The sequence below is a fragment of the Vidua chalybeata genome, chromosome 9, assembly GCF_026979565.1.
Source record: "Vidua chalybeata isolate OUT-0048 chromosome 9, bVidCha1 merged haplotype, whole genome shotgun sequence".
NCBI classification, from domain to species: domain Eukaryota; kingdom Metazoa; phylum Chordata; class Aves; order Passeriformes; family Viduidae; genus Vidua; species Vidua chalybeata.
In genome coordinates this window covers 19,686,041-19,711,194 of record NC_071538.1, presented here as the reverse complement: position 1 = coordinate 19,711,194, position 25,154 = coordinate 19,686,041, and the positions used below count along the sequence as shown (strand labels likewise).

Below are 25,154 nucleotides of genomic sequence, written 5' to 3'. Positions count from 1 at the left end.
GGCAGTAATAAAGTTCCACAGAAAGTGCACCCTGCTTTCCTTGTTATAAATCACACCAGTACATAGTCAGGCTAGTCCCACCTGCTTGCATAGCTTTCAAGATGTGCTCCTCTTTAAGCTGATTTTACAGGTACTATTTCCTGCTCATCATGTAGATCTCAACTAACTTGATGTAATTGGTGATGGAGCTTGGTAGGCAGTGATATAGGAGAGGTGCAGCTCACAGGGCCAGGTTCCAAAGCTCTGCTGTGTCAGCAGTCACTCTGTGACTCTGTTTTCAGGAGCAAGATCTTCACTATGTTAAAGCTGAGGGGGGTTCTTATTCTTTAAAAGAACTATTTTCTGCTCCTATTCTCTGTGTGCTTTTGCATTGGTAACCAGTAGTTTCTGTGGGGCAAATGTATCAAGAGCTGCATTTCCCAGGTAAAAACCACGAAGTAAAATCTATTACAATATTTACCAGAAGGAAGAAGTTGTTCAGCCTCCCTTCATGTTTCACTTGTACAAGAAGTTTCCCATCGATATCAAAGCTGATAATAGACCTTTGTTTTGGTTCCTTTGTAGGGTGTTTTGCAGATGCTGACCTTCTGAATGGATCAGGGATCCATTACAATTTTTATTTCTTTCATCAGTATATTCAAACACTGTAGGTACTCAATTTACCTAAAACCCCTCTTTGCTTAAATAGCATCAGCAACAGAGATGATGACTCCAAAGATGAATAGTTTTTTATGGTCTAAGGGGAAGATGCCTAGGAAGATGGTCTTCAGCTTGTTGTCTGCAGGTTTGCAGCAGCGAATCAGAGAACCAAAGCTACAAGGGGTTTGATTACATCCGTATTTGCTTTTCAGGGACAAATTTGTTGGCTTAAATTAAGCCTGCTAAAAATGTGGCCAAGATTTGCCTTAGCCAAAAAAATGCCCATTCCTTGCCTATGTAATGTTACACTGATTTGAAGGTTTTCTTAGCTATAGAGTGCTACAGATCAAAATACAAACCTAATCATTAGGAAAAAAATTAAAATTAAAAAAATATTATTCCCAAACATAAGGAAGATGTGCTGGCTTAGTTAAAAAAGGCACAACTGGTATTATTTAATTAAAATCTAGAGTGCAGCTGTTAGGGGAGAATCTAGCCAGTTTCAGATAGAAAAATATGCCCTAATAATGAGTTTCGACATCATTTTGATGCTAAACTCAAGAGTATGGTAGGTGTGAATGTTTTGCATGCACATGCATATGTATACATATACATCTGTGTCTCTGACAGAGGGAGGAAAGACAAATGTGTTCAAATACGTTTTCTGTAGTGAGGGAAACTATAAATAAAACTAGACTTATGTGAGCCAGCAGTAAGGAGGCTCTGAAGGATGCACAGTGTGTGCTTAGAGGGTGAGGACAAGGAGAGGTGATGCTGGGAGCTGCTTTGCCTATGCACATAAGCTTGGGTTTTCTGTCTTTGTCCACCCAGACATACACAGTGGACAGAAGGAAATGTCATTGCTTTGTTTGTTGAGAGAAGAATCATTGTAAATATGTGGGTTTTCAATTTTCTCCAAGAATTATAAAGATGTATTTATTTTCTATAAAGAATAATTATTAGTTAATTGCATTTCTGCTGTATCTAGACTTACTGGGCTAACATCTTGTTTTGCTACCTAAAGCAGAATATTTCAGCTTTTCAGAGAAATAATTGTATGTATTAGTCTGGCAGAAAAAAATAGCAACTTTTGGAGGATGTTTCTGAGAAACAAGGCAGTTATGTATATCAAGGAAAGAGAAACACAACACTGGGGGAAGTTTTGCTGCCATTATTATTATTTATTATAGTAACTATTTATACAGCACTGTAATTTTGTGTGACATTCTTCAAAGATAAAAAAGGCAAGCAGTGAGACCCTGAGTACACTCTGCTGCACATACCTGTAGCCATACCCTTGCTACACATAGTATCTGACTGAGTAAGGACTGGGAAAACTAAACTAAGCTACTTTTCTCCCCATTCTTGGGCTGGTTTGCGAATCCAAGTTTGTGAAGCTGTGTCTTGTCCTGTCCTTCCTAGATTTCCTTTGCAGGGCAAGAGATTTTTGAGCAAGGCCTCACAAGACAAGGAGTTCTCAGGGAAATAGAACTGGTTTTCCTTCTGCTCTCTTGAGCAGTACAAAGCTGCCAGAGGGCTGGCAATCAGGCCTCATGGTAGCTGTCACAGGGAGCTTGCAGTGTGCAACAGAAGGATATGGAAAAGGACCAAATGGAGCAAAAGGAGAAGCAGGCAAAAGAGGTTAAGCTCTAAAATAACTTAGATCATTTTATTCATTACACCTTCAGATGGAACAGTACCATCCATATGTGATGAAAAAGGGTCTTGATGGTATTTTGATGACAACATTCTTTTATTTCTGTTCATGAAATAATTGACATTTGCAGAATTTTACCCTCCATGTAACATTTGTCCAGAACAGGTATAGGTTTCCTAAGATTTTCTTCTCTCTCTGTTATTTTACAGCTTCTGTGTTGCAATTGTTTGGTCATTAAGAGCAAATAGTTCACCTTTTCATAGTTCACCTTTTGTCTGTGAGCGAAATTCACTTCATTTTGAAATAGGTTTAATTTGTCAAGAGATAGTGGTGGATGCTCTGCTTTCCCTACATCCACAGTTCCCATGTAGGACCTTTGGGTAGCAATCCCAGACTTTTTTCCTCCCCAGGTTGCTGTCAAAGAATATGCAAAATCACGAGGGTAGCTAGCATGCCAAAAGCAGAAAGCAAGGTAAAATCACCTATCAGAGGGAGCCTGACGTGGGGAGGTGAGGCAGGGAATATATTTGAAGCAAAGTCTCCATTGATGCAGATTCAAATTTAAAAATCTCGAAGATGAGAGGGGAAAAAAATCAAACCACAAAATCTGGGTTTTTTTCAGTAGTTTTAGTCCATACAAAACAGCAATGCTTAATGAGAGAACTAAAGACCAGAGGAGAAAGGGGGACCTGGAGAACGATACGGGTAAGGCAGGAGGGCCAGGTCAGTGCTAAATGGGACCAGGGCACAGGAGCCTGCAGGAGGAGGGAGCTAGCCTAACTGCCAAGTGGGCATGGCTGAGTGCAGGTGAAGGAAAACTTGCCCTCCAAACTCTTTCCCCAGTCATATTGGTTTTCCTGCTCTCATCTGTAACACCTGGAAAAAGAAGCATTACAGCTCCTGTTCTGTCCTGCCTGTATGCCCTCAGGGATTTTGAACCACAAGGAATCCACATGTTGTTTGGAGCCACTGAACTGTGCAGGGGAGGCTGCCACCAGGAGCTCCTTGGGCTCCTCTTAACATGCCTACTGTGCCTCCTGCTCCTCCCAGGCACAGTGAACTGAGCTGAAGAGCCTGAATGCTGAATATGTTTGTTCTTGACAAATTAAATTAGATCCTTATATTTAAGGCATATTTTTCTATTTTATCTACTGCCTGAATCTCAGATGCTGAAATATTCACAAAGCTCTTCGTTCTTTGGGGAGCAAGAGATGGGTTTTCCCCAGTGGCACAGTGATAGCTTCTGATCCGCCAGCCTCCCGCTGTCCACTGTCATTGCAGCTCACAGTCAGTGAGTGGCCCGAGGAATAGCTGGCACTCAAGGACCCCCCTCCAGTGCCCATAACTCTGAAACTACATGACATCTTAACCTTTATGAAATTTCTTCAAGACAGCATTTTAAAACACCCAAATCTTTCCTGACCTTTACATCTTAGTAGAGGGGGTTTGTTTTGTTATTTTTTTTTAAATTGATGTTCCTATATTTCTTTTCTTTTGCTGTGGCATTTTTAAGTTGGTTCAAGAGGAACTTTGCTTTCCCTTTCCTTTCCTTGTTGTTGAGCTCAATCATTAAGGGAAAGCACTCCAGACTCAAGCCTAACTTTACAATGTTTTTGTGTTTGTGACATTTTATTTCTCTCAGCCAGTGGGAAGTTCTTATCCTTTTAATTTGTAAACTGTTAGGTTTCAGTTTGACTCTAGATGCCACTTCCTTTGTGGCATCTCGTCCTCATTCTCACCTGTTTCACCAGGCTGTGGCTTGGTGATTGTGTATCAGAGGTACAGATGATTCGGGGACTCGCCCAAGGGGATCAGTGATTGGTGCCCTGGATCATCAGGAAGCTGACCCCTTTTCATATGTGGGGAATCAAGATATCTTCAAGAGAAAGCTAATGGTTCAATTTGACAGTAATACCCTGCCTAAATCTAGAATAAATCTGTTGAGTACTTCAGCAAAGCTGATAGTGCAGAGCTGACACAAGCAAGGAATCATTCCTGGCATTTTTACACAAAGCTGCGAATATTTGTAAAGGAAAATTGGAAACTCAAAAGCATTACAGTTTTTTCCTATGGCACTTGATCCTGTTACTGTAAGTAGAAGCTCTGTATCCTGCAGCATGCAGTACTCTCCTAGAAGACCTCTTTTTTTAGATAGGGAAAACTCTCCACATTTGTATCTAGTCATTACCTAATACAATCTCATCAAATCTTTCATGATATCAGGCAATTACAACACTCAAGGCTCAGAGTCCAAATACTCTCTGGTGGTCCTTTTGGATTTGTTTGTATAGTATAGTTCTGTTGCAACTGAGAACACAGACACAGCTTTGTAGGCACAAAGACGAGTTCTGCTAAGCCTGTGTAAGTCCCTGCTCTTTAGCCCAAAAAAACTGAAGGTCAGTTCAAAGCTGCTTGTTGAGGGAAACTAATCCTGCAAACAGTACATTCACTGGCCATTATTTCCAAATCCAAACTATCTTATAGTCATGAAATGGAAAGTTTATGGGGAAAACAAATGCTGCATTTATTACTGTGATGCAACATTCATAAAATATATTTCATTGGGGGGGAGTTTACACAGGGGGTAATGAGATTTTTCCTTTATACATTATTTACAACTGCTTAATCCAGGTGCTGTAGGTTATTTTTTTATCCCTCACTTTCACAGCTACAAAACACTTCAGTATTTCTAATTTATTTCTGCTTACAATACAGATGTTCTCAATTGTGTCTCTAACTACATTTCAACTGTTATGATCACTTTTATTTGTTTGTGTCACTGTACACTTAGAGGTTGAATGTGCACTGCACAATAGTCAGGTTCCAAGAAGGCTGTAAAAAGCCTCTGGTGATTTAGTTACCAACAAATTAAACTATGCCTAACAGTAATATCTTTATCATTAGTGGTTTTAATCTTCAGATGATTTCCTTGCTGTTTATATTGCTCTGTGCATGGGCTCTTATATCTTCACATAAAGGTTTCATCCTTTTAAACAGCATTTTTCAAGATGACCATTTGGAAACAACATTTGGAGGAACATTTGGATTGCATCCTCTAACTAAATTTCCAAGCTGTTGGTAACGGACTAAAGAAAATGTGGTCTGCACTGAATACTAAAGAGCTGCAAATGTAAGTGCCTTGAAGGTTATGTGTAAATATTGACTTTTTCATTTTATTTAGCATACAAAAATGAACTTGCAATGTTGCTTATCTGATCATACAGCAGTGACTGCATCTGCATCATCTGAGATATATTCCTCACACTTCTGACTTTCATAGGTGTTCCAGAGTTTTCCCTCTGAGGATGTTATTTGATGTCCCTGATTAGGGAACAGATATCTGGGGATTGTGGGTCCATATAGGAACATGTCAACCAAGAGGCAACAAATGGAAGCAGGAAAAAAAATCCTTTCATCTTCAAAGGCCACGTTCTATGTGCAGATATGGGTCCCAATAAAACTATTAAGGTTCTTTCCTGAGATGTGTAATGGGACTTTAGGGCACTCAGCATACAGCAAAACAAGGTCTTTGGTTCATCCTAGAGGAAGCACAGAAAAATAACTGTAACACCCCAGATACACCCCAGCTGTTCTTTACACTTACCCATACTGTCCTTTCCCCTTGAATTTGAGTCTGTTGTCATTTCTTTTTAACCAGAGGTTTCTGTGGAAATCTCAGAGTCTTTGTGTTTACATGCTTTTTTTCTTAAAACCCTAAAAAAGACACTGATGTGCAGATAACAAAGCTTGCAGTTCTTCAGAGCTGTTTTTTATACTAAATTAATTAATATGTTTAGTACTAAAATGGTCACCACACAGTATTTAATTCCAGGGCATGAAACATGAGGGCTCCACAATATTCTCCTTAAAATCTAGTCAGAAAGACATGAAATCTTGGCTGTTCACATGACAGATCTGGGTAACTGCTTCATAAATGGTACTACAGTCACCAAAAATCTACAGTAATGATTTGAGAACACATTAGTTCTCTCCCTGGACAGCCTAACCTGAACACCAACACTATCAAGAATTTTTCTAAAGTATGTGATTCTCCTTTTTAGTACTCCTAGTTCCTGCATAAAACCCTGACATGCTGTTTACATGAGCTGGCTGCCTCTTATGCTCCTCTGGGGGTGTCTTGAAGATTTTTTTTTTTTTTGTATTTCCACATGTGAGAGAAGGATTTAATAAATTGCAGAATCATAAATTAAATTAAGGGAGTGGGAGGAAGAACAGTAACTTCTTTGTGCTACATGGAGTCTATGTAATTTACATAAATATTACCTATTTCTTTAGCAGATAAAGTAATTAAGAAATAACCAGCATGGCTCTTGTTTGGTCATCCTCCTTGTTCTTCTATAAACTTAATTTAATATAGTCTTCCTTTTACTTATTTGCTAAAAAATTCGGACTCTCCTAGTCACCTGTTTTTATTGGACATGGTGGTGAGCCTTGCCAAGAGGTGCAGTACTCTGCCTACAGAGCTACTTTGCCCAAACCAGAGAGTTTGTCCCTAATTCACTTGTCTTGAAGAAAGCCAGGCATCAAGGTAATCAGGCCAGCATGCATTTGGCAGGTCATGCACAGTATGGAGAACACATGTTATTTGTCCTTTTTAATTTGTTTTTCTCTGCTTTGCAATAGAGTGAGTAGCCTCATTCTGTAGTAGTCAAAGCTTCTGAGAAGGCTCCTTCTGTGCTTCCAGAGTAGTCCCATAGTGGCAGTGGAGCACTGTGGAAATAAAAGACAAGAGAGATATGCCAAGGATGAAGCGTGTTCTGGAAGGGATGAACCCGTGTCCCTCATCCCTAAATATGACCAAGGTTGATCCTGTGGTGGATGGTAGGTACGTGTCTGTCTATCCAGTCTGTGGCTTCTAGCTGGGCTCGTGGAAAGGCTGCTTTGCAGAACTGACAGGGAAATGTCCCGTGCCAGCCAGATGAGTGACAGTGCTAGAGTATTATTGAATGACCTGGGATTGTCTAACCTAAACAAGGGTCTTAAAAAAGATAATGTGGCTTTTCAACTACACAATAAACACTGCTCCAAAGAAAAAGATATCAAGGAAATCCTTTCATATATTTCTGAGGAAAGTAAGTACCAGCAGGCTTCAGTTATGGTAAGAAAGATGTCAGTTAATCATTAGTAAATACTTGATATTCCAGTAGGAATCTGGTGGCTTACAGCAGTAGATCAGGAAGCCACAGGTCTTTGTCACTGGACAACTTTATGAATAGGCTAGACAGTATCTGAAAGTAATGACAAAGGTGTAACAGAACCTTTACTGACCTTGTGTGCCTGGCCAACACAGAGTGGTCAACTGAAAGCCAGTGAGCACCTAGTGAGTAAAATCTAGCAAGAAACACATAGATTCAGGTCACTTTTGCCACTGGGAATTCAGGATGAGGTAGGAAGCAGTGAATCCCTTGTGCATTTTGACAATGGGAATCTCCCTCAACTTTGGAAGCAGATTTTTGTCAACACAAAACACTTTTCCCTTGCCAAACCCATACACTACCTTCATCTTATCTAGAGAAAGCTTCAGCCAACTGGCTTTCATCCATATCTTATCTCTGCCAGACACAAGGAAGCTGTAACATATGGCTTCAATGAAAAGGAGACGTAGAGCTTGGTGTCATCAGGATATTGATGACATTGTAGCCTATGCCATTTCACAATATCCTCAAGTGGTTTCATATGGGTTTTGAATAAGAAAAGTAACAGCAGTGAACCCTTTGGTACTTTAAGCTGCGAGTTCTGGGAGAGAAAAAAACATTTATCCATGCTTTTGGGATCTTCTTGACAGAAATTGTCAGAACACTTCAAAGACTTTCTTCTCTCCTGTCAGCCATTTTGCCACAAAAGCAATGTGAAACAGCAACAGGAAGCAGACATAATGTCTGGACTTTGGTCTGACTCAGATGCAGTGGCAAAGCACAGGAAGAATTAGCAATATTAAGTTAAAATAATTTATTACAGTATGTATGTGTATGCATGTGGGTCTGATGAAGTCATGTAACCATACCATGACAGAAACTTCCTACCTTTGCCGTAAAATTGCTAATGTCACCAATCTAAACCTACAATCTGACTATTAAGTGGAAGAATAAACATTTTTGAAGTTTAGGAATTTGAATCTCAAGAGCTATAAAATTAGAATATTCAGCACAGCTGCTTGTCTACAGAGGTCTCTCAATGAGATCTGCCTTAATAGGTCACAAGATGGACAGATAATTTCTTAGTTGGTTTAATCAACCAGTAAAAGTAACAGGTGAAGTGATGGCCCTTGTGTGAAAAAGGGAAGTTAGATCCCACTGATAAAATGGGGGAAGAAGGTATAAAATCTCACATCAGTATTAGCAGTTACTCTGTAGGCAGATGTGTCTTTTCCCCTGGGCTTCCATCCATCTGGAGTTCCAACCTGCACTGTGCCAAACAAGATTAACTTAAATGCCCAGCCATTTTGTTTGGAGTGTATTATTGATATCCATCTTTGGTTGGTATGCAGATTTGCTAATAGCAATGGTATCCAGTCTTGAAAGGTCTTTGCTTCTTATTTAAAAAACATATCTGTGTATTATTCATGTGTCACATTCTCTGTCATCAGTGATGACAAAGCTGCACTGAAATGACTATATATATGCCTGTCACACGCCTCAGCTATGATAATAGAAATAAAATAAATACTCTGGAATCTAGTTAGCTCAGCTCCCTCAGCCATTTCAACATAACCACAGGAAGGGTGTCCTAGAGGTCCCAGATGCTCCACTGGAAGTCTTTTCAAAATAAAGCCATATTAGTAAGGCCATCTGACTTTTCTCCCTTCCCTGCTGCGATATTTGGTGAATAAGACATAAACCATTCCAGTGAAATGTTCAGGCCTGAAAAATGGTACATTTTGCACCAAAATCATGGAGGCTGACAGGTGCCTGAGCAGAGAAGGAGATAGATGAGTGAGGTGTTGAAGCTGGCCCACCACCATCCCACTGTTACAGAGAGAAAGGGAGTTCTACGTACAGGAATTGATGTAGGGTAGATGTGAAGCAAAGGAGTGACATCCATCTTGTTTTCTTCTAAGAGATGCCAGCTGAGCTGGAGTGATGCTGTGCAGTAGATTGCAATGAAAACATGCAGCTTGTGATAAGCTGACAGGAGCTGGACTGAGCATAAATAGCTTAGAAACACCAGTGGGTAAAGGCAAAGCTTTTGCTTTTGTGTTTTGAAAGGACATATTTGCTATGCTTTGCTTTTTAGAATATAACACATTGTCTTAATACTAGCAACTGTATTTATAACACCTTACACTACCCATGTGTCAAATTTTTGTCCTTATATATGCATGTTCTCATTTTTGGAGCTATGGAACCATTATAATTATCATTAGAACTTTGTGACTGAGGATATGAGACTTTCTCAGCATGAATGACTGTTTTTTCAAGACGTCCTGGCTGCAGTGGCGTAACTGTGCTGACATTTGCACAGACAGGCAGATGGTACCTGGGACATGTCTGATTGCACTGCAGACCTGAAGATCCTAGATGAAGAAGCCGAGCTGTGTTTTGGCCTGATTTATAAGAAAACTGCTTCTCAGCAAATGTAGCCTGTGTTATCCTTTCTGCTAATGGAAAAAGTGGTGAGCCACAGCAAAACAAACCCACAGCTAAAACGTATGTTTTGGCCAAGGGTCATAGCAATTTGTATCAGTTATCTGTGTGTGTTTGTTCCATACCAACTAAAACATTTAATGTCCTTGGGTAATACAGAACAGGGCAAACATCCACAAGTCTGATTGACTGTGGGAGGTTATAAGATATATCACAATTGGTAAATTGTGCTTGAAAACCATGCAGGATGAGAACAAAATGGTGTAACTGGGAAATGGTCTTCTAGAGGTGGAATCTGAATTTTGATTTCTCATTATGTGGTATAGTTTCCTCACTCTCAAGAGAGAGATTTTGCGTCAAAGAAGCCAGCAGATGTTGTTAGGTTCACTGAGAAACACAATCCTTCAGACTGAAGGAGAGGGAGAGTAGGCATGGCGTGCTTTGGCGTACATGGGACAGCAAACAGATTCAGTGAAATCTAGTTGTTTCCTAATTTCAATTCTGAGAATGAATCACATAATTTGCTACACATAACTGGCTAATGTCCACTAGCTGCTGACAAGAATTTTCTGTCCTACTTTGTGATTGACAGCTAAGTAATTTGGATGGATTTGAGCTAAGGGAGTTGTTGTGGTCTGGCCTGCTGCATCTTGGTGCCAGGTCTCTTGCCATACTCTTTGCAGCTTTGCTACCTATTCCTGCTATGGACTTTTGTGTTCAAATTCTGTTATTTCACTTGAACCTGTTTGGGAAAAACTCATCATTGCAACACCATTTTAGAAGTGGCTTTTCATGGATACAGCTGATGGAATTTATGCAGTAAAATGCTGCTACTGAAGTCCTCTGATAAACCACACAGACTAGGAAATTGCTGATTTAGGGTATAAGTGGATAGGATGGCAAATGTTATCATGCATTTGAAACTGGTTTATGCATATACCACTCTATTTTTTTTAACAGTCCAGAGAATTACAGAAGCCTTCCACAAATATAGCTCTCTGTTTTAAGCACCAACATCATAATGGGTTTTTATATTCTTGCTCTGCTCTGCACTCATGTAGTCCTGGAAGAGCTCCATGGACTTTGAGAGTCAAGGCAATACTGCAATTATATAGAATTATAATGCCTTCTCTTTAGTAAAGAGATTAGGTAATGCAACAAAACCAATGAACCAAGGCCAGCTGTGGTGTAAACAGTGATTTTACTTCTCGAGCCAAATTCTTAAATGGTGGAAATGAACCTGCTGTGTTCTAACAAACCCTTTTTTTATCTCCTTTTTGTCAGTAACATAGACAAAAGGGTTGGAGTGGCAGCAAAAAAAAAAAAAAACCTATTTAATATCTTATATGCAGCAAAACTCTTCTGCTGCATCTTTTCTTTGTTGCTGCTTTTCCTGCTCCATGCCCATTTCTGCACCTAGCAATGTGGGAGCTGAATATGGCCAAAGACTGACTATACTTACAACAAGACCCATCTATAAAAGGGCATTTGAATTAGTCATCACTTTGCCTATAGATTTCAGAAGTTTAGACCTCCAGCTAGGGCAGATGTAAACTTCTTCAAAGTATAAAGGCAGGTGGGTTCAACGAGTTTTGTGTAGCAACTGGGATCAAAGCACTGAGATAAACAGGTATGTGCTGATTCTTGTGATTAGGCCAGAAGAGCTCCCTCACTATTGTCCTGTGCTGCAGAGATATATCTTGTAATCAAGGACTGAATATTTAAGGCTTTGCATGCACACTTCTGTAATGAAACATCTAACAGGTGGGATTGCTGGGCCTGCAACCAAGCTTTCTTGTTCTGTGGCTTTCTGGGATCAGCAAATATCTGTATGATGCCTGGGGAGAAAATTCTAAGCTGCTGAAGCCCCACCATTGCAGGTTGGTGGTGTTCAGGACTGTGGAGGAGTCCTGGCTCATTTCCATTCTGGAAGCAATGACTAGGAACTTCCCTAAGCCTCACATTGTCACGTGTCACTGCACTGGTGTGTGCCAAGAGGTGAAGTAAGCAACACAGAGGGCATCTGGAAAGAGAGAAGACAGGAGAAACTCAGTTTGGCAGATGCTGGAGCACAGCAGGCTTCCAGCAGTTTATTTTGAATGTGTTTGTTTGCTAAATAACCATGCTTTACTGCAGTGGAGTATCTTCAGCTTCAGTAATATTTTGCTGTTATTATTAAAGACCAAAGTGGACAGCAGTTAAAGGAACATGGTGGTGCTCCTGACTAGGATTCACTGTTCATTAACCTTTCAGACACTGTGTGATTTTAGAAGGGCTGTTTATTCCTAATTTTTTCTAATTCTTGTAGTTCTCAAACATGCCTGTTTTAATAGCAAGAAGTTAAACTGCAGAAAGGTCACGTTATCTGGTTTGTGCATAGGCTGCCTCCATCACACTTGTGTGTAAACAAAGAAAATATAATTACAGCTCTGCAAATTTGAGGCCAAATCCTGCAGTTTAGTCTGCTCATCCTCTGCTCACATAAATGGGTGAGTCCTTGGGTTTTGCTTGGCTAACAAGTACCATCCTGTATTAACAGAGAGGAAATATTTTCTAGGATTTAGAGCAGCTGGAATATTGAATCCAGTAGACCAACTGAAACCTTAGTATCAGGCAGCAATGATTCTTCAGAAATGACTGGAGCTGTACCAGTCTTACATTTCAGGACTGAGATCAGAACCAGACTCAGTCTGCTGAAAAATAAAGCAGTTCTGTCATTTGCTGGTAATGAGGAATCACTTACCCAAATCATAAATCTATGTCCAGGCTGAAGTTGTACACTATAAATATGTTACATTGACTCCATGGGGTGCTCTTCTAAATAAGCTCCATAGTGTTTACCAGTAAGTCTCTTTTTTCTTCTTCATGCAGCTTGTTCTCTAAGGGTGATAGATGTTTCTCTACTAGCATTTTGATCCAATCCTATTAAAACCATTTTTACTTCCAGGAAGACTTTTGATCTTTTTTGTCTTCCAAAACTATTACAAATATTCACAAATTCAGGGTCATGCTGTATGTAACCACATACCTTTAAATCCAAATATTTGAGGTGGGATTTATGGGAGGGAGTGGCTTGCAGCAGGTTTCCCAAAATAGGGTATGAAGTGCTGGGAGGGAGAGGTAAAAAAGCCAATTATTAATTTTGTTTCTAACATTAGTACTATTTTTTATGTGAGAAGGGAGAGGATGAGTAGAATAGTTCTCCAGGGAGAAAGGCACAGGGAAGAGTCATTTGCAAACTTCTGGTTTACAGAATTTTAAAAAGTAAATGCACTTATTCCTAGGCTGTAGATTAAGGTGTATTGTTCAGCATCAGCTGGGTCCTAGTTATCCCTGACTTTACAATGTTTACAGCATTCTCCACTCTGGTAATTCTGCCTCAGAAACCCCTTTGCCCTATATGAAAGTGCTGTGCACTTCTTGCTTACCAAGGGACTTAAGTTAATATAAGAGCACTCAATGTTCTAATGTTAAATGCCAAAGGACCAATACCTGAAAGGTCTACGACTAAAAGCATCAGACTACACAATTTCCTATTTACTATAGATGGTATATTTAGTAACTAATCATCCAACCTAATAATATAAAATAGTATTTGACAAAAAGGTCAAGTGTTTAATATTAGGGCTAGCAGAGTCATAAAAATCTATGAGGGGAATGCTCCATGGAACAGCCAGCCAGCTGCAGCTCCCAGCTCTGTCACTGTATCTCTCAGTTACTCCTTTCATTCTATAAAAATGTCACAGTCTCTTAAGCTCAAATGATTCCATACGTTTCCTGCTTCTGGAGGATGTAACTCTACAGTAGCCTCAGTCCCTGGTTGCCAGGCCAAACAGCTCTGTCTCTGGAAGTTTCCTCTCTGTAAATCTTCCAGATCTCTTCAAAAAGTGTCATAGTCCATGGTGTAAACAAAAGTTCCCTGGATATTGTGGAGAACTCTGTATTTTATAGAAATCCTATTAGGATGCAATGAAAGAGACTTTTAAAATTAAATAATTGCTTTATAATACCTAGCAGACTTTATGCTCCAGGTTCATCGGCCAAATGGACCTCAGCCAGGGGAGTGAGAGGGAGTGAACCAAACTGAGAGCTGGTGTAAATGGGCCCAACTTTCACATTCCTTTTGAACTTGACCAACACATGCAGGGACTAGAAGGAGCCACTGTTGCTGCTGATCTGTAGAGCAACCTGGGCATCAGCCATGTTTTACAACCTCGTTGTCACTGTAAAACACAAAAACAAAACATAGAAACAGCAACTGAGACTAAATGCTGTACTCAGATCCAGACTGGAGGACACATGTACAAGATTTTATTGTTAATACTGTCCTTCCTTAGCTCCCATCTCTCTGATACTTTTCCCACACTGTTATTCATTACTCCCTTCATGACTGTTGGAAATTTGGATTTTTTAATCATCTTCTATTTGCCTGCAGGGACCTCAGTTATTTTACTTCTGCCCATGGGATCCCACTTCAATTGCAGCTGTTTGAATTAACATGTTTCCTTGCTGCATCTCCTGGCTGAGGGAAGTGCAAGTGCTACCATGGCCAGCAGAACAGACAGGTGACTCACTTCCATCTGTAACTCATTTTTGTGGCATTTTTTGTAAACTTGTGTGGTTTAATAGCAAGTGGAGGAGTTTGGGTTATTTTTTTTTTTTATCAGCAACTATATACTACAGGGTGGGGGGTGGTATTTGGAAAAAAAAATGGGACACACCTTTTAATTCTCATGAAAGCATTTTCATGTGAAGCCTTCTTACAACAACAGAGTGAGAACAAGTTAAATATTCTGTTTCAAAGGGATTATCCCTACCCAGCAGGGAACAGCTGGCATAAAATGTTGATCCACCTTCCATTGCAAACAAGAGCCAAACTCCTGTTGATTTCATTGGTACAGAATCAAGCTCTTATTAAGTCCATGGTCAGCTTTGCACAACTTCTGTCTCTGTCTGCTTCTCTTACATATAGGCCTGACCCTCTCTGGTTGTAGAGAACCCAAGATGAGTTGTGGCTGTAGAGAAACTGAAAGCATTTTAAGATATAAATCAGTAAAATAGTATAACAGCTTTTTTCAAATATGTTCAGTTGTGGAGTACATCACAAGCAGCCCCACTGACTTCAGTCTAGTCCATCTGTCTAGATAGCCAAATGACAAGCAACAAGTTGTATCCATGATCTTGATTCACTAAAATGAGCCAGTTCCCTCTTTTTTTTCTGGGTTAACATGGCTCCTCTCTAGGTTGTGTTTCATTTCTGTGTTCAGCCACTCGAAAAGGAGAATTTCAAGTTTTGTATACAGTTATATTGCAGTATATTTAATAAAAGAGCACCGGTTACTGTAATGTTTTGAAAGATCTCCCAGATCTAAGAGCAGCCACAAAACTTCTTATTTTCTCTCCAGAGCATTCACATCAAGGCATAGATGTATGTAGAACTGTTTAGAGAACATACATTAATTACAAAAAGAACTAGACAATTTTTATGATCCTAATCTCTGATATTGATAGGCTTCCTGTTACCCACATCCAGTCGTTTCATGGTTATGTTGTTTGAATGTGTTTCTGCTAAGTGGCAGAGCAGACTGAAACTGTTAGTGCCTAGGAATTGGGGAAAAAAAGTGATAACAAGTGATTGGGTTGTTAAGAGCCTCATTGTATGTGACAGTGAAAAAACTGGGTCTGTACTGTCATATGTCTTCTACAAGTTAGCACTATGAACAAGATGTTTTCATATCCTTTCTAATACTTTGAGATTGACCAAAATTTATCATAGCTACCTTCATTTTACTCAGTTAATAATGAATGATCAGTGAAACATTTTGGAATAAGAAAGCTAGATGATTCATGTAACCTCTGCTGTGAAAGGTTTTCAAAGTTTGAAACATAAAAAGAGAAAGTAAAGGTAGCTGTATCTTTCAAAAGACAAAAAAAAAAAATAAGTAGGAGAGATGAGAAGTTTTAATTGAATAACATAGTTTGTGAGATCATCATACAGGTTCAATTTTTTGATAATCAAATTGAATTTCATTCATGTTCAACATTTGCATGAGTTCTCAAACAATGAAACTGTCTTTGTGGGCCTTTGTTTGACTTCATGACCATCATGATTTTCAGGGATGAAAGTCATGCTTTGATGATAATGGTGTGATTGTATGGGTGTTGTATAAACTGCAGTTTTTAACTGCTGGGGAAGGTGCTGTGTAAAAAGCTGTGCTTCTTCTTTATTAGAACTGATCCAAGATATAAAGAGTCCAAAGTCTTGCTCAACTGTTCATGGATAACAAGGTCTCCAAAATTTTTGCCACAACAAAATTACATAGCTTTCCTGTTACACACACACCTCTGATAAGTCTACACTAAGAATAAAGAGTCAAATTCTCTTCTGGAATAAAAATCACCATTTTTTGGTGTCTCTTGAGCTTCTATACCTTTTCCAGCAGAGACCTTGGTTACTATTACAGAGTTCATGTAAAGAGACAGGTCTTTATCTCTTCAAATTCTACCATCAATGTTTGGAGACTTCTATCTTTGTGCCAGTGCACAGAAAGAAGTATAATATTATGTATGCATGATTTCATCATAAAACTTCAACTTTTGGAGCCTGTGGGTGGGGAATTAAGTGTCCCATTTAGGTAGTCTGTAATAATAATTGTCATTCCTCTTGCATCTTATTCACAAGTGTGTAAGGGTCCTGTTTCTGAAAGACTGGACATTCTGAACCGCTGTTCTGGACTACTATCTTAGTCCCTGTGCTTTTGTATTGTTAGAGCTACTTCTTTTGAACTTCATGGCTGGCTAAAAATTTGAGCTATTCTAGGTTGTATTAATTATGAAGAGAAAGTGTAACTATGTATCTACAAAAAAAGGACAAAGATCTGTTTTTCTGATCACTGGACAAGTCAAACAGCTATAAAAATAAAATAAGTTCATCCTCTTGCCCATGAGACCTCTTTCAGCCAGAGCCCACTCCTTACGTTCACCCTTGGCCTCTAATAGGGATGCACTGCCTGCATGTCCTGCCACCTCTCTTCATTTCTGCAGTGACTCTGTGGCTTTTCTTCCCACCCAGTCTGGTGGTCTCTCAGTGTAATATTCAGGAACTGTGCTTCTATCATAGTTCATGTCTCTGATCAGACTGGCCTTGTCTTTGCTGTGTGCAGTGACACGTGCCTGCACTTTGCTTGAAGACTGAGTATCTTCACCAAGGAGTTGAGTTGCTCCTTCCCAGCTAACTCAACTGAAGGGCAATGACTACAACCAGCTCTGACTACATTTCATTCATACACTTCTACATCTGGTTTATATCAAAATTACTCCCATAATTCCTGCCATCATAAAAAAAACAGCCTGAAAAGAAAAGGAATAAACATAGAGTGGTTTAAAATTGTATACTAGGAATAATTAAATTCTTAGTAAGAGACTTCTGTCATTTCTCTATTTTCACTCACCATGAGGAGGACAGCATGTTCTCATCTCTGTAGAGTCACATAAATTACTTGATTAAAGTGCATGTTGCAGAGCTTAATCTGGACATTTGGAACCTCCTTGCTGATTTCTCAAGGTATTTGTTAGATGAGGGGAAAAAAAAGTCCTGTGCTTAGTTCATCTTCTTATATTGTAGATATATTTTCCAGACATTTGCAAATAGAGTAAAGAACAAGAGTTCTTCATCTATTTAAAGTCTTTGAAAGAAGAAAGGCAGTTTAGATTACCAGCAGCCTACAATGTGCGTGGCACAAAAATGTCAGTTTTAATGGCAAAGTTCAGGATAAAACTGTGTCAGCTAATTTAATCATTTACCATGAAATACCAGTTATCTTAATCTTACATGCAGTCCTTAAGTCCGCTGCATATTTTTGTATAATTGAATCCTGTCCCTAAAAGGGACAAAGCAGGGAATTTGCTTTTTAGTGAAAGTTAGGCTCTAAATGTTCCTGTTTATAAATTGTACTTGTGGCATTGTCAGATATTTTGATAGTGAGCAGCTAATATTTCTGATGAGTCTATTTTTTCTCTGTTTCCTATTTGTGTTCCATGCTACAGAAATCATATTAGTATTCAGTTTTTATGGAACTTAACCGAATTCTCTGGACAAAAACTGCAGATATGGTTCCCAGAACTTAAGGCAAATAAATTAGTATCTAACCCAGATGACACATTTTATTCATGTGGTTTGCTTTCCGTCTAGATACCTGATGTATTACTTCATCAGCAAATTCAACAAGGCCAAGATGTCTTCATTTTCCTTCAGAGCAAGAGCTGTAAGAGCAGTGTGGTGGAAGGATTGGTCTTCTGTGGCCAGCCAGTGAGAACCCATCAACAGCTGTGATGAGCAGAGCAGACACAGGAGACAGGAGGCAGCTGAAGCCAAAGAGGACCCACGCCTGGAGCTGTGTCTGTGTGATTGGAGCAGAGAGAGGCCAGGACCCAAGGAAATCCCAGCAGCAAGGGAAAAAAACAGATTGACTCTCAGTGACTCATTTAGCTCCTGGATTGGACAGATCTCTCCCCTGCTGGCAATTTGGCTGAGCATCAATGGACAGATACCAGGATGAATAGCTTAAAATAATTAGGGGTTGGGAATTTGCAAAACTGCTAGCCATCCAATTCTTTACTGTGCAATGTGAGGCAGAAAAAAGAAATTACATTTAGGTTATTAAATATTAAGTCAGTGGATTTACTTCCATTTGGTGCAGAACAGGAAACTGGCTAAAATTCAACATTTATATCATTGTGTTGATGGTCTGTTTATCACTGAGCAAGTAAGTGCCTTTTGGCAGGTCAAGCTCTTTGACACATGGGGTAAATGTGTGCTTAATTTCTCCCAAACAGAAGAATTAATATAATAATAATTAACACAGATAGGAACAGAATTAAAATCAAGTACAGTCAGGAGTTCAGTTTAATGCCAGGTGTCTCACATTCTAGATGTTCTGGGGCCAGATTTTTCCTGTTGAAGGTGGCAAAGGTGTTGCCTTTGGCACTTATGGGAGCTGAAGTGGGCCTTGGACGTAAAGAGACAGGATTCCCTGTACTTTCTATTCAGTGCACAAAACCAGAAGCAACAGGCTCATTTAGTATCAGTAAAGGTCAGTTAAAATTATAGAGACATCCTTTGGAGCAAATCCTCTGCCTTGTATTTGCATATTTATGAATTAGAGATTACGACAGGCTATTTCATTTATTAGAGCAGCACTGCTATAGTTAATAGTCTGTCAGTACTTCCATTATAAACCCCGTTTTTCAGTGTTTAATATCTCAGCCATTTAAAATCACATCAGAAAGCAAGTTGGTCTTATGTTGCTGGCCAGGTGCAATTTTTTGTTATGGACTACTTTCAGTAATGAAATACTGCTCATCATATATGCAGATAAGCCACAGCATTTCTGTTAGAGGGACATAGCAAGGTGTGTAGATTCATTGTGGCTTTGTTTTTCTTTAGGAAAGAAGGGAAAAGAGGGATTTGACCAATCATGTCAACTGTGGCCTTATGTTTGAAGAACAGTTTTTCAAGCAACTGCTCTCAGAGGAAACGCTGGTTCTCAGTGGGAAATCAGGTTGCTGTTTGCTTGCCAGTGGTGACCAAGGTAAACAGGTGAGGATGGTAACCCTGTCCCTCTATATTTCTTGTCTACCAGTCATGGGTGAAGCACCCCAGGCAAGAGAGCAGTGAACATAAAAGAAGATAAAAAAGAAGATAAGAAGATAAAAAGAAAATAGCAGTAACAGGAGTCCCAATTACAAATTCAGAAATCTGGCCTCTTTTTAAGTGTCTGCCAGCAGCAAAGTGCAGTACTGTCCTGACTTTATTGCTGATATTTGGGGTAGAAGGTTGCTAAGGCTTAAGGGGCAGTTATGAAGCAACTTGCACGTGTCCCCAGTGTCATTTATTTCAGGAGTCTCACATCACTCTCCTTCCAAACAGCCCCACTTTGCTTTCATAGAAGTCTTACTTCACTAAAAAGTAACTGCCTGGCAAGGGCAAATGTTCAGACTAAAATACCAATTTTTAACTTGCTAGGGCAGCAAAAATTTACTCTTCAGAGTAGCTGAAAGAAGCTGCTCTTGCACTATAACCTTTTGCCCTATGAAAAGAGAAACAGTCCAAACAGAAACTCCTAGGGAGTGGTTTGTTTTCAAGGTCTTGAAAATAATTTGCTGCCTCAGTAACTGACAAGTTAGAAATCAAACTCATTAAGAGAGAAAAAATGAAGCTATGTGCAAAATATCTTTAGCTCTTTTACCCCACAAACACAGTTGGAGGTGGGAACATAGTCCATATTTTCCATCTTTCTCACCATAAAGGTCTATGTGCACAACTGAGGGTTCCAGAGAAACTAGCAATGGCAGGCCAGAAACACTCCGAAACATATTCAATCCACTTGGTGCATTGCAGCTAATCAAACTATGCCCTAGGCAAGACCCAGGGCTTGGCCTCTGTGCCACCTTCTGTAAATTTTGACTGAATTAAGATTAACAACAAGTTTAGAAGTTACATTACACAAACATTTTTTTAAGCGCATGTAAGACAAGATTGCAACAAAAGGTCTCTGATCTTAAATCGCCCAAATCCAAATGGTGAGCCAGACTTTTCGTCGAGTCTCTCATCAACATCATGAGAACCAAGAGACGAGATCAAGACACTCCACTCAGGCTTATGGAAAATCTGTTCCAGATCCAAGTGGCAAGGGCTAATCAGTAGTGCTTTCTTAAAACAACAGCATTTGGGATATTTCGTAACTAATTGCTAACTAAAAGTGCATTTTCCAGACTCCTTCCAGAGCTGCCATTGTAAAGAACAATCTTCTTTCTCTAGGCACATTACAGTGCCTTTTCAGCCAAAAATTATCTTTGGTCATGATAAGTGATAATAACTCAGAAGGAGGCAGACTACAGAAATTCTAATTATTTTGAATACAAAATTACTTCAACAGTTTTTTAAAAGAGGTATAACCCAAAGTAAGGGGGGAGGGGGTTTCTGCCAAACATGTAGAAGATGTCATACATTTTAAAATGAAGTATTGCATGCCATTTGCTGGAAACTCCAGGCTCAGTAAGCTATCTGGACAGCATTGTTTACTAGATATATTTGTTATTCTTTGTCTTTAATTTGTAGTGACATAAAATCTTGCACAACTGACTTGAGTACATCTTTGAATGCTAAAAATACTAATTATTATGTAATTAGTCGACAGGATGTGTGTAATTGTGCAATACCAGCATTCCTGGGTGTGGTTAAGTACATAGGTAGAATGCCAACAGTCATCTAGATGTAGTATTATAAAATTACACAACAACATACACCCTGGGTGGATACTCTAATTATATTTTACATTTAAACAATAGCTACATTAGCAAAATGGAAATTATTATTTTTAAAAATATCTTCCCACAGGCATGGATCATAGTAGGTGATGGTAATAATATTGCCCAAATAGAGTATCTTCCATCTCCCAAGGGACCCAGACTTCTTCATAAACATACAAATAGGAGACAGAAACCAGGCATAAAGAGCCCTTCATTCACTCATAGCATAAAACCATCCCAAAACACGTGGCAATTGCTGAGTCGTGCACTGCAATAATTGAAGGCAGAGAACAGCCAGGAAGGACTTTCTATCTCATGAAGAATCACATGAGATTAACCAGAAATGTGACTAGAATGGTTATATTTTTATGACTTACCAGACATCAGGACAATCCTTAAACCATGGTGGAAACAGATCCACACAGTGAGTCAGATCCTTCTTTGAACTTACCCAGGAAGATCTAGGTTACAGCCATCAAATGTCTTGAGCATTTGAGTTAATTCTGATCTCTGCTAAGATTTACTGTGAATGTGGTGTGAAAATCTGCTGCACTCCCAGCCAAAACCTCCCTGCCTGGTCACTGGTCATCCCTCATTCTTCCTGTGGTACAGCTGCAGTGACTGACAGGTATGCACGTCACTGGGGCCAGCACCACAGAGATGGTACCTTATGCAGTACAAACAGAAAACAAGGCACACCAGGATTTACTCTCTTTTGATATGGTTTCAAGGTGAGAAATCCAGAACAATGGAAAGGTGAAAATTCCAACACCAAAAAAAAAAAAAAAAAACCAACAAAGAACCCTATGCTGTGACTCATCATTAATGTAAAATGTTAGAGCCTAAAGCTCTGCTTTTTTCATGTGCCTGGGTGCAGAAGGGTGAGGTGCCCTCTGAGGATGATTTTATCTTTTACTTTGAGTCTGAAGATCTTGGATGTGGTTTGGCAAGTTCATAAAAATAGTGTGATGAAGTTGAGTTGCAATCTGGAAATGATACGTACAGAGATGTAAGAAAGCTTGAGGAGAAAACTGCAGATGCTGGCAGAAGAATCAGCAGTGCTCATGAATGAGGTTAAAAATTGCAGACAATTAGCTACAAGATGACTCCTACTAAATAAATCATCAAAGACTTGACTACTGCTTCCAGGTTTCTACTGCGATATTAGCTCATTGGAACAGTCAAAAAGATGTTAATTTGGCCAAAGTTTTAGAAATGTGCTATTCTTGTTTGAATTAACAAATCAACAAACAAGGCCAATCTCTACTGTCTTGCCAAAGCTATAAAGCTTCTAGGGAAGCTATTATATTTAATGCTCAGGATCAAGGGCCCCATGATATGCAAAATAAGCCTCCTTGTGTTAAATGAAAGCTGCACAGGAAAGAAAACATGAGCTTGTAATGGAATTTCACATCGTTTCAGCATTCAATAAAGTGCTTTGGATGTCCAATTTAATAGAGAAGCACCATTCTTTCTTCTGTATGCCTCCACAGACCGGGCCTTACTCTGTTCTCATTTAGTTTAATCCAAGACTCAAAGTAAAAAGAAAATATTCCAATTGCTTCCAATAGGCATCCAGTCAATCTTGTGCCATGGTTTTACTTAAATGTAAATTCAGTGCTAAGTTCCTCCCAAGAAAAAGAGAGGTAAGTGATAAGAGTCTGCAGACTTAACTTTCCACCCTCCTGTTATTTGCTGATGATAGAACATATCCTTTGGCTTGGCAAAAACTTCTTAATTTGTCTGGTCTATCTGCAGGGTTGACTGGTGTAAAAAAAATGCTCACCTCAACCTTCTTTATTGCTACATTGAGGCAGCTCACTACAGTTGTACTCTTTTCTACTGCTTGAGATTTACTTGTGTCCCTGGTGTGTTGTGATAAGCCTCTGAATGGCACTGCTGTGAAGGTTTTGTTCTTCCCAAAGACTCTCCTGAGGTTCAGTGAAGGCAAGTAGGGTTTGCTTGGGTTTAAAGGTAAATTGTGTATGTCACTATAATAAAGGGAAATATGCAAAGTGTTGGTTGAATTTAATAGGCATTTGGAATGTTTGACTTGTCACAAGGCCAGTTGGTATTATGGAGACTTCTGACATTGCTCATAGCAGGAGGACCTCACCCCATGGTGAGTGCCAGGTCAAGGCCTTGTTATCACATACATGCAATTTAAACCATCTTTAGAATTCAGTCTTAAGTCTTACTATCACTTAGTAGTATAAAATAAGAAACATAATCTGAAAAACACTAGAAAGAAATACTGAAGTTTTGCACATCAAAAAGGCTAATTAGAAACTCTTTTCTTTTATAACAAATAAGCCAAGCATATTGACATTAATTATAGGAAATACTCAAGGTTTGGAATAATCTATTGAAGAGCACAGATGTATACCAAATCCTATGTAAATAAGTGTATGCAACTGTTCTTCAGGTAACACATTTAATTATAAAAATAAGCAGTGTGTTCAGGTTTCTTTTTAAGGGGTTGAACATAATAAATTAGATTTCTCTCTCTTCCTTGTTCTTACTCAACACAGTGAGATAGTTATTTCTGTAGTTATATCTGTTCATCACAGCCTAACATGCATTCCAGGGGCTTGGGGCAGATTCTTCCTGTACCTGAAGTAGTAGTAGTTCTGTTTGCTTTAGTACTAGTAATTCTGTAGTTGTTCTGTCAGCTTTACTGGAATTCGATTGCTGTAACTAGCAGCAGAATTTGTTTTCTGGTGGTAAAATTCCTTTGGGTTCAAAAAAGCTAATGGAATTCATAACTGCTTTTGTATTTTTCAATCTGTATCCCAGAGCTGACTAGTTTAGGTTCTTCAACCAAACTAGCATTGGTTTCTGGCATTGGTTTCTTAAAAAAATACTAAGGCTATGATTTGCTACATTGCCCATTAGTTTTGCCAGTAGAGACTCTTAACAACCCTGGGAAGAAAATTTCACATATCCCTTCTTTTACCCTGTCCAGCTGCGAAGAAATCCTCTTAACTTTTGATAGCTTTACTTCATGAAGGAAAAGTTCTTCCCTGTCAGAGCTATGACAGGTGGGTTCAGCAGGCTGAATCACTCCTCCCCAAATGCTCCTTCCATCTTACTTGCTGCCTCTGTATAGATGAAAGATGCTGTGCTTCCCAGGTCGAATTTCATTAATGAATCTCCCAAATACTTGTCTAAGTGTACTCCTTAAATTAGATGAGATGTCTACCTGCACTGTGGCCATTGTGGATTATCACCCAGCTGGGACTGGTAAGCTTCCTGAAGCCTGCTCCACAATCTCCACACCATCCTGCAAACGCCAGGGCTTAGCACTTTTGCTCTTAGAAACACCCATCTGCAAGGGCATATGTTAGTAGTGAATTGGTTGCTCTCTCCCATCACTAGTAGAGAATATTCATGTTGCCATTGCTGGTTCAATTTCTTTAATTCTCCCAATTTTCCTAACAATTGTCTTAACATTTCAGGTGTGTCCAGAGCTACTGTGTCAGCAAAAGTTCTAAAAAGCTCATGGTAAAGTGTCTGCTTTCACCTCTCAGATTCAAGCTGATTAAATAGTTTGAGGAAAAGTGCTGTGGGCAGTGAAGAACAATGAAGATCATTTAGATGAGCTGCAGGTAGGAAAAAATAATTGTACTCTAAAACAGTAATCTCTACATAGCCTCGAGAATTGTCAACAACTGGCCTCCAGTCTAGCTTGAAGATTTTGGTAATCTCACCACATGTTGCCCAAGCCTGAACAAGATTGCCTAGGCCACAGGTACATAACACTGGCCAAACTTCCGTATCTGGCCTGTTCTTACACTTCTGCTTCTGAACACCCATTACTGGTAATTATCAGACATAAAATATTGGAATAGTTGGAGTTTTTTCAGCCTTGTGTTCTTGATCTTAGGTTTTTATGTTTACCTCGTTTTTAGTGAGTCTGAAAAGGAGATAACTTCTGTCCTAAT

The 25,154-nt window shown here is 39.3% G+C and overlaps 1 long non-coding RNA gene across 1 annotated transcript in view; it reads left to right on the top strand.

Annotated features, from left to right (window-relative positions):
- LOC128792463 (uncharacterized) overlaps positions 1-25,154 on the top strand; it is a 361,852-nt gene that overhangs the window by 307,616 nt on the left and 29,082 nt on the right. Inside the window, exons 11-16 of the long non-coding RNA XR_008432418.1 lie at positions 5,294-5,426; positions 7,002-7,142; positions 14,336-14,465; positions 18,092-18,208; positions 19,346-19,498; positions 24,669-24,818. This is a non-coding gene — a long non-coding RNA (uncharacterized LOC128792463). The remainder of the gene's footprint in view (positions 1-5,293; positions 5,427-7,001; positions 7,143-14,335; positions 14,466-18,091; positions 18,209-19,345; positions 19,499-24,668; positions 24,819-25,154) is intronic.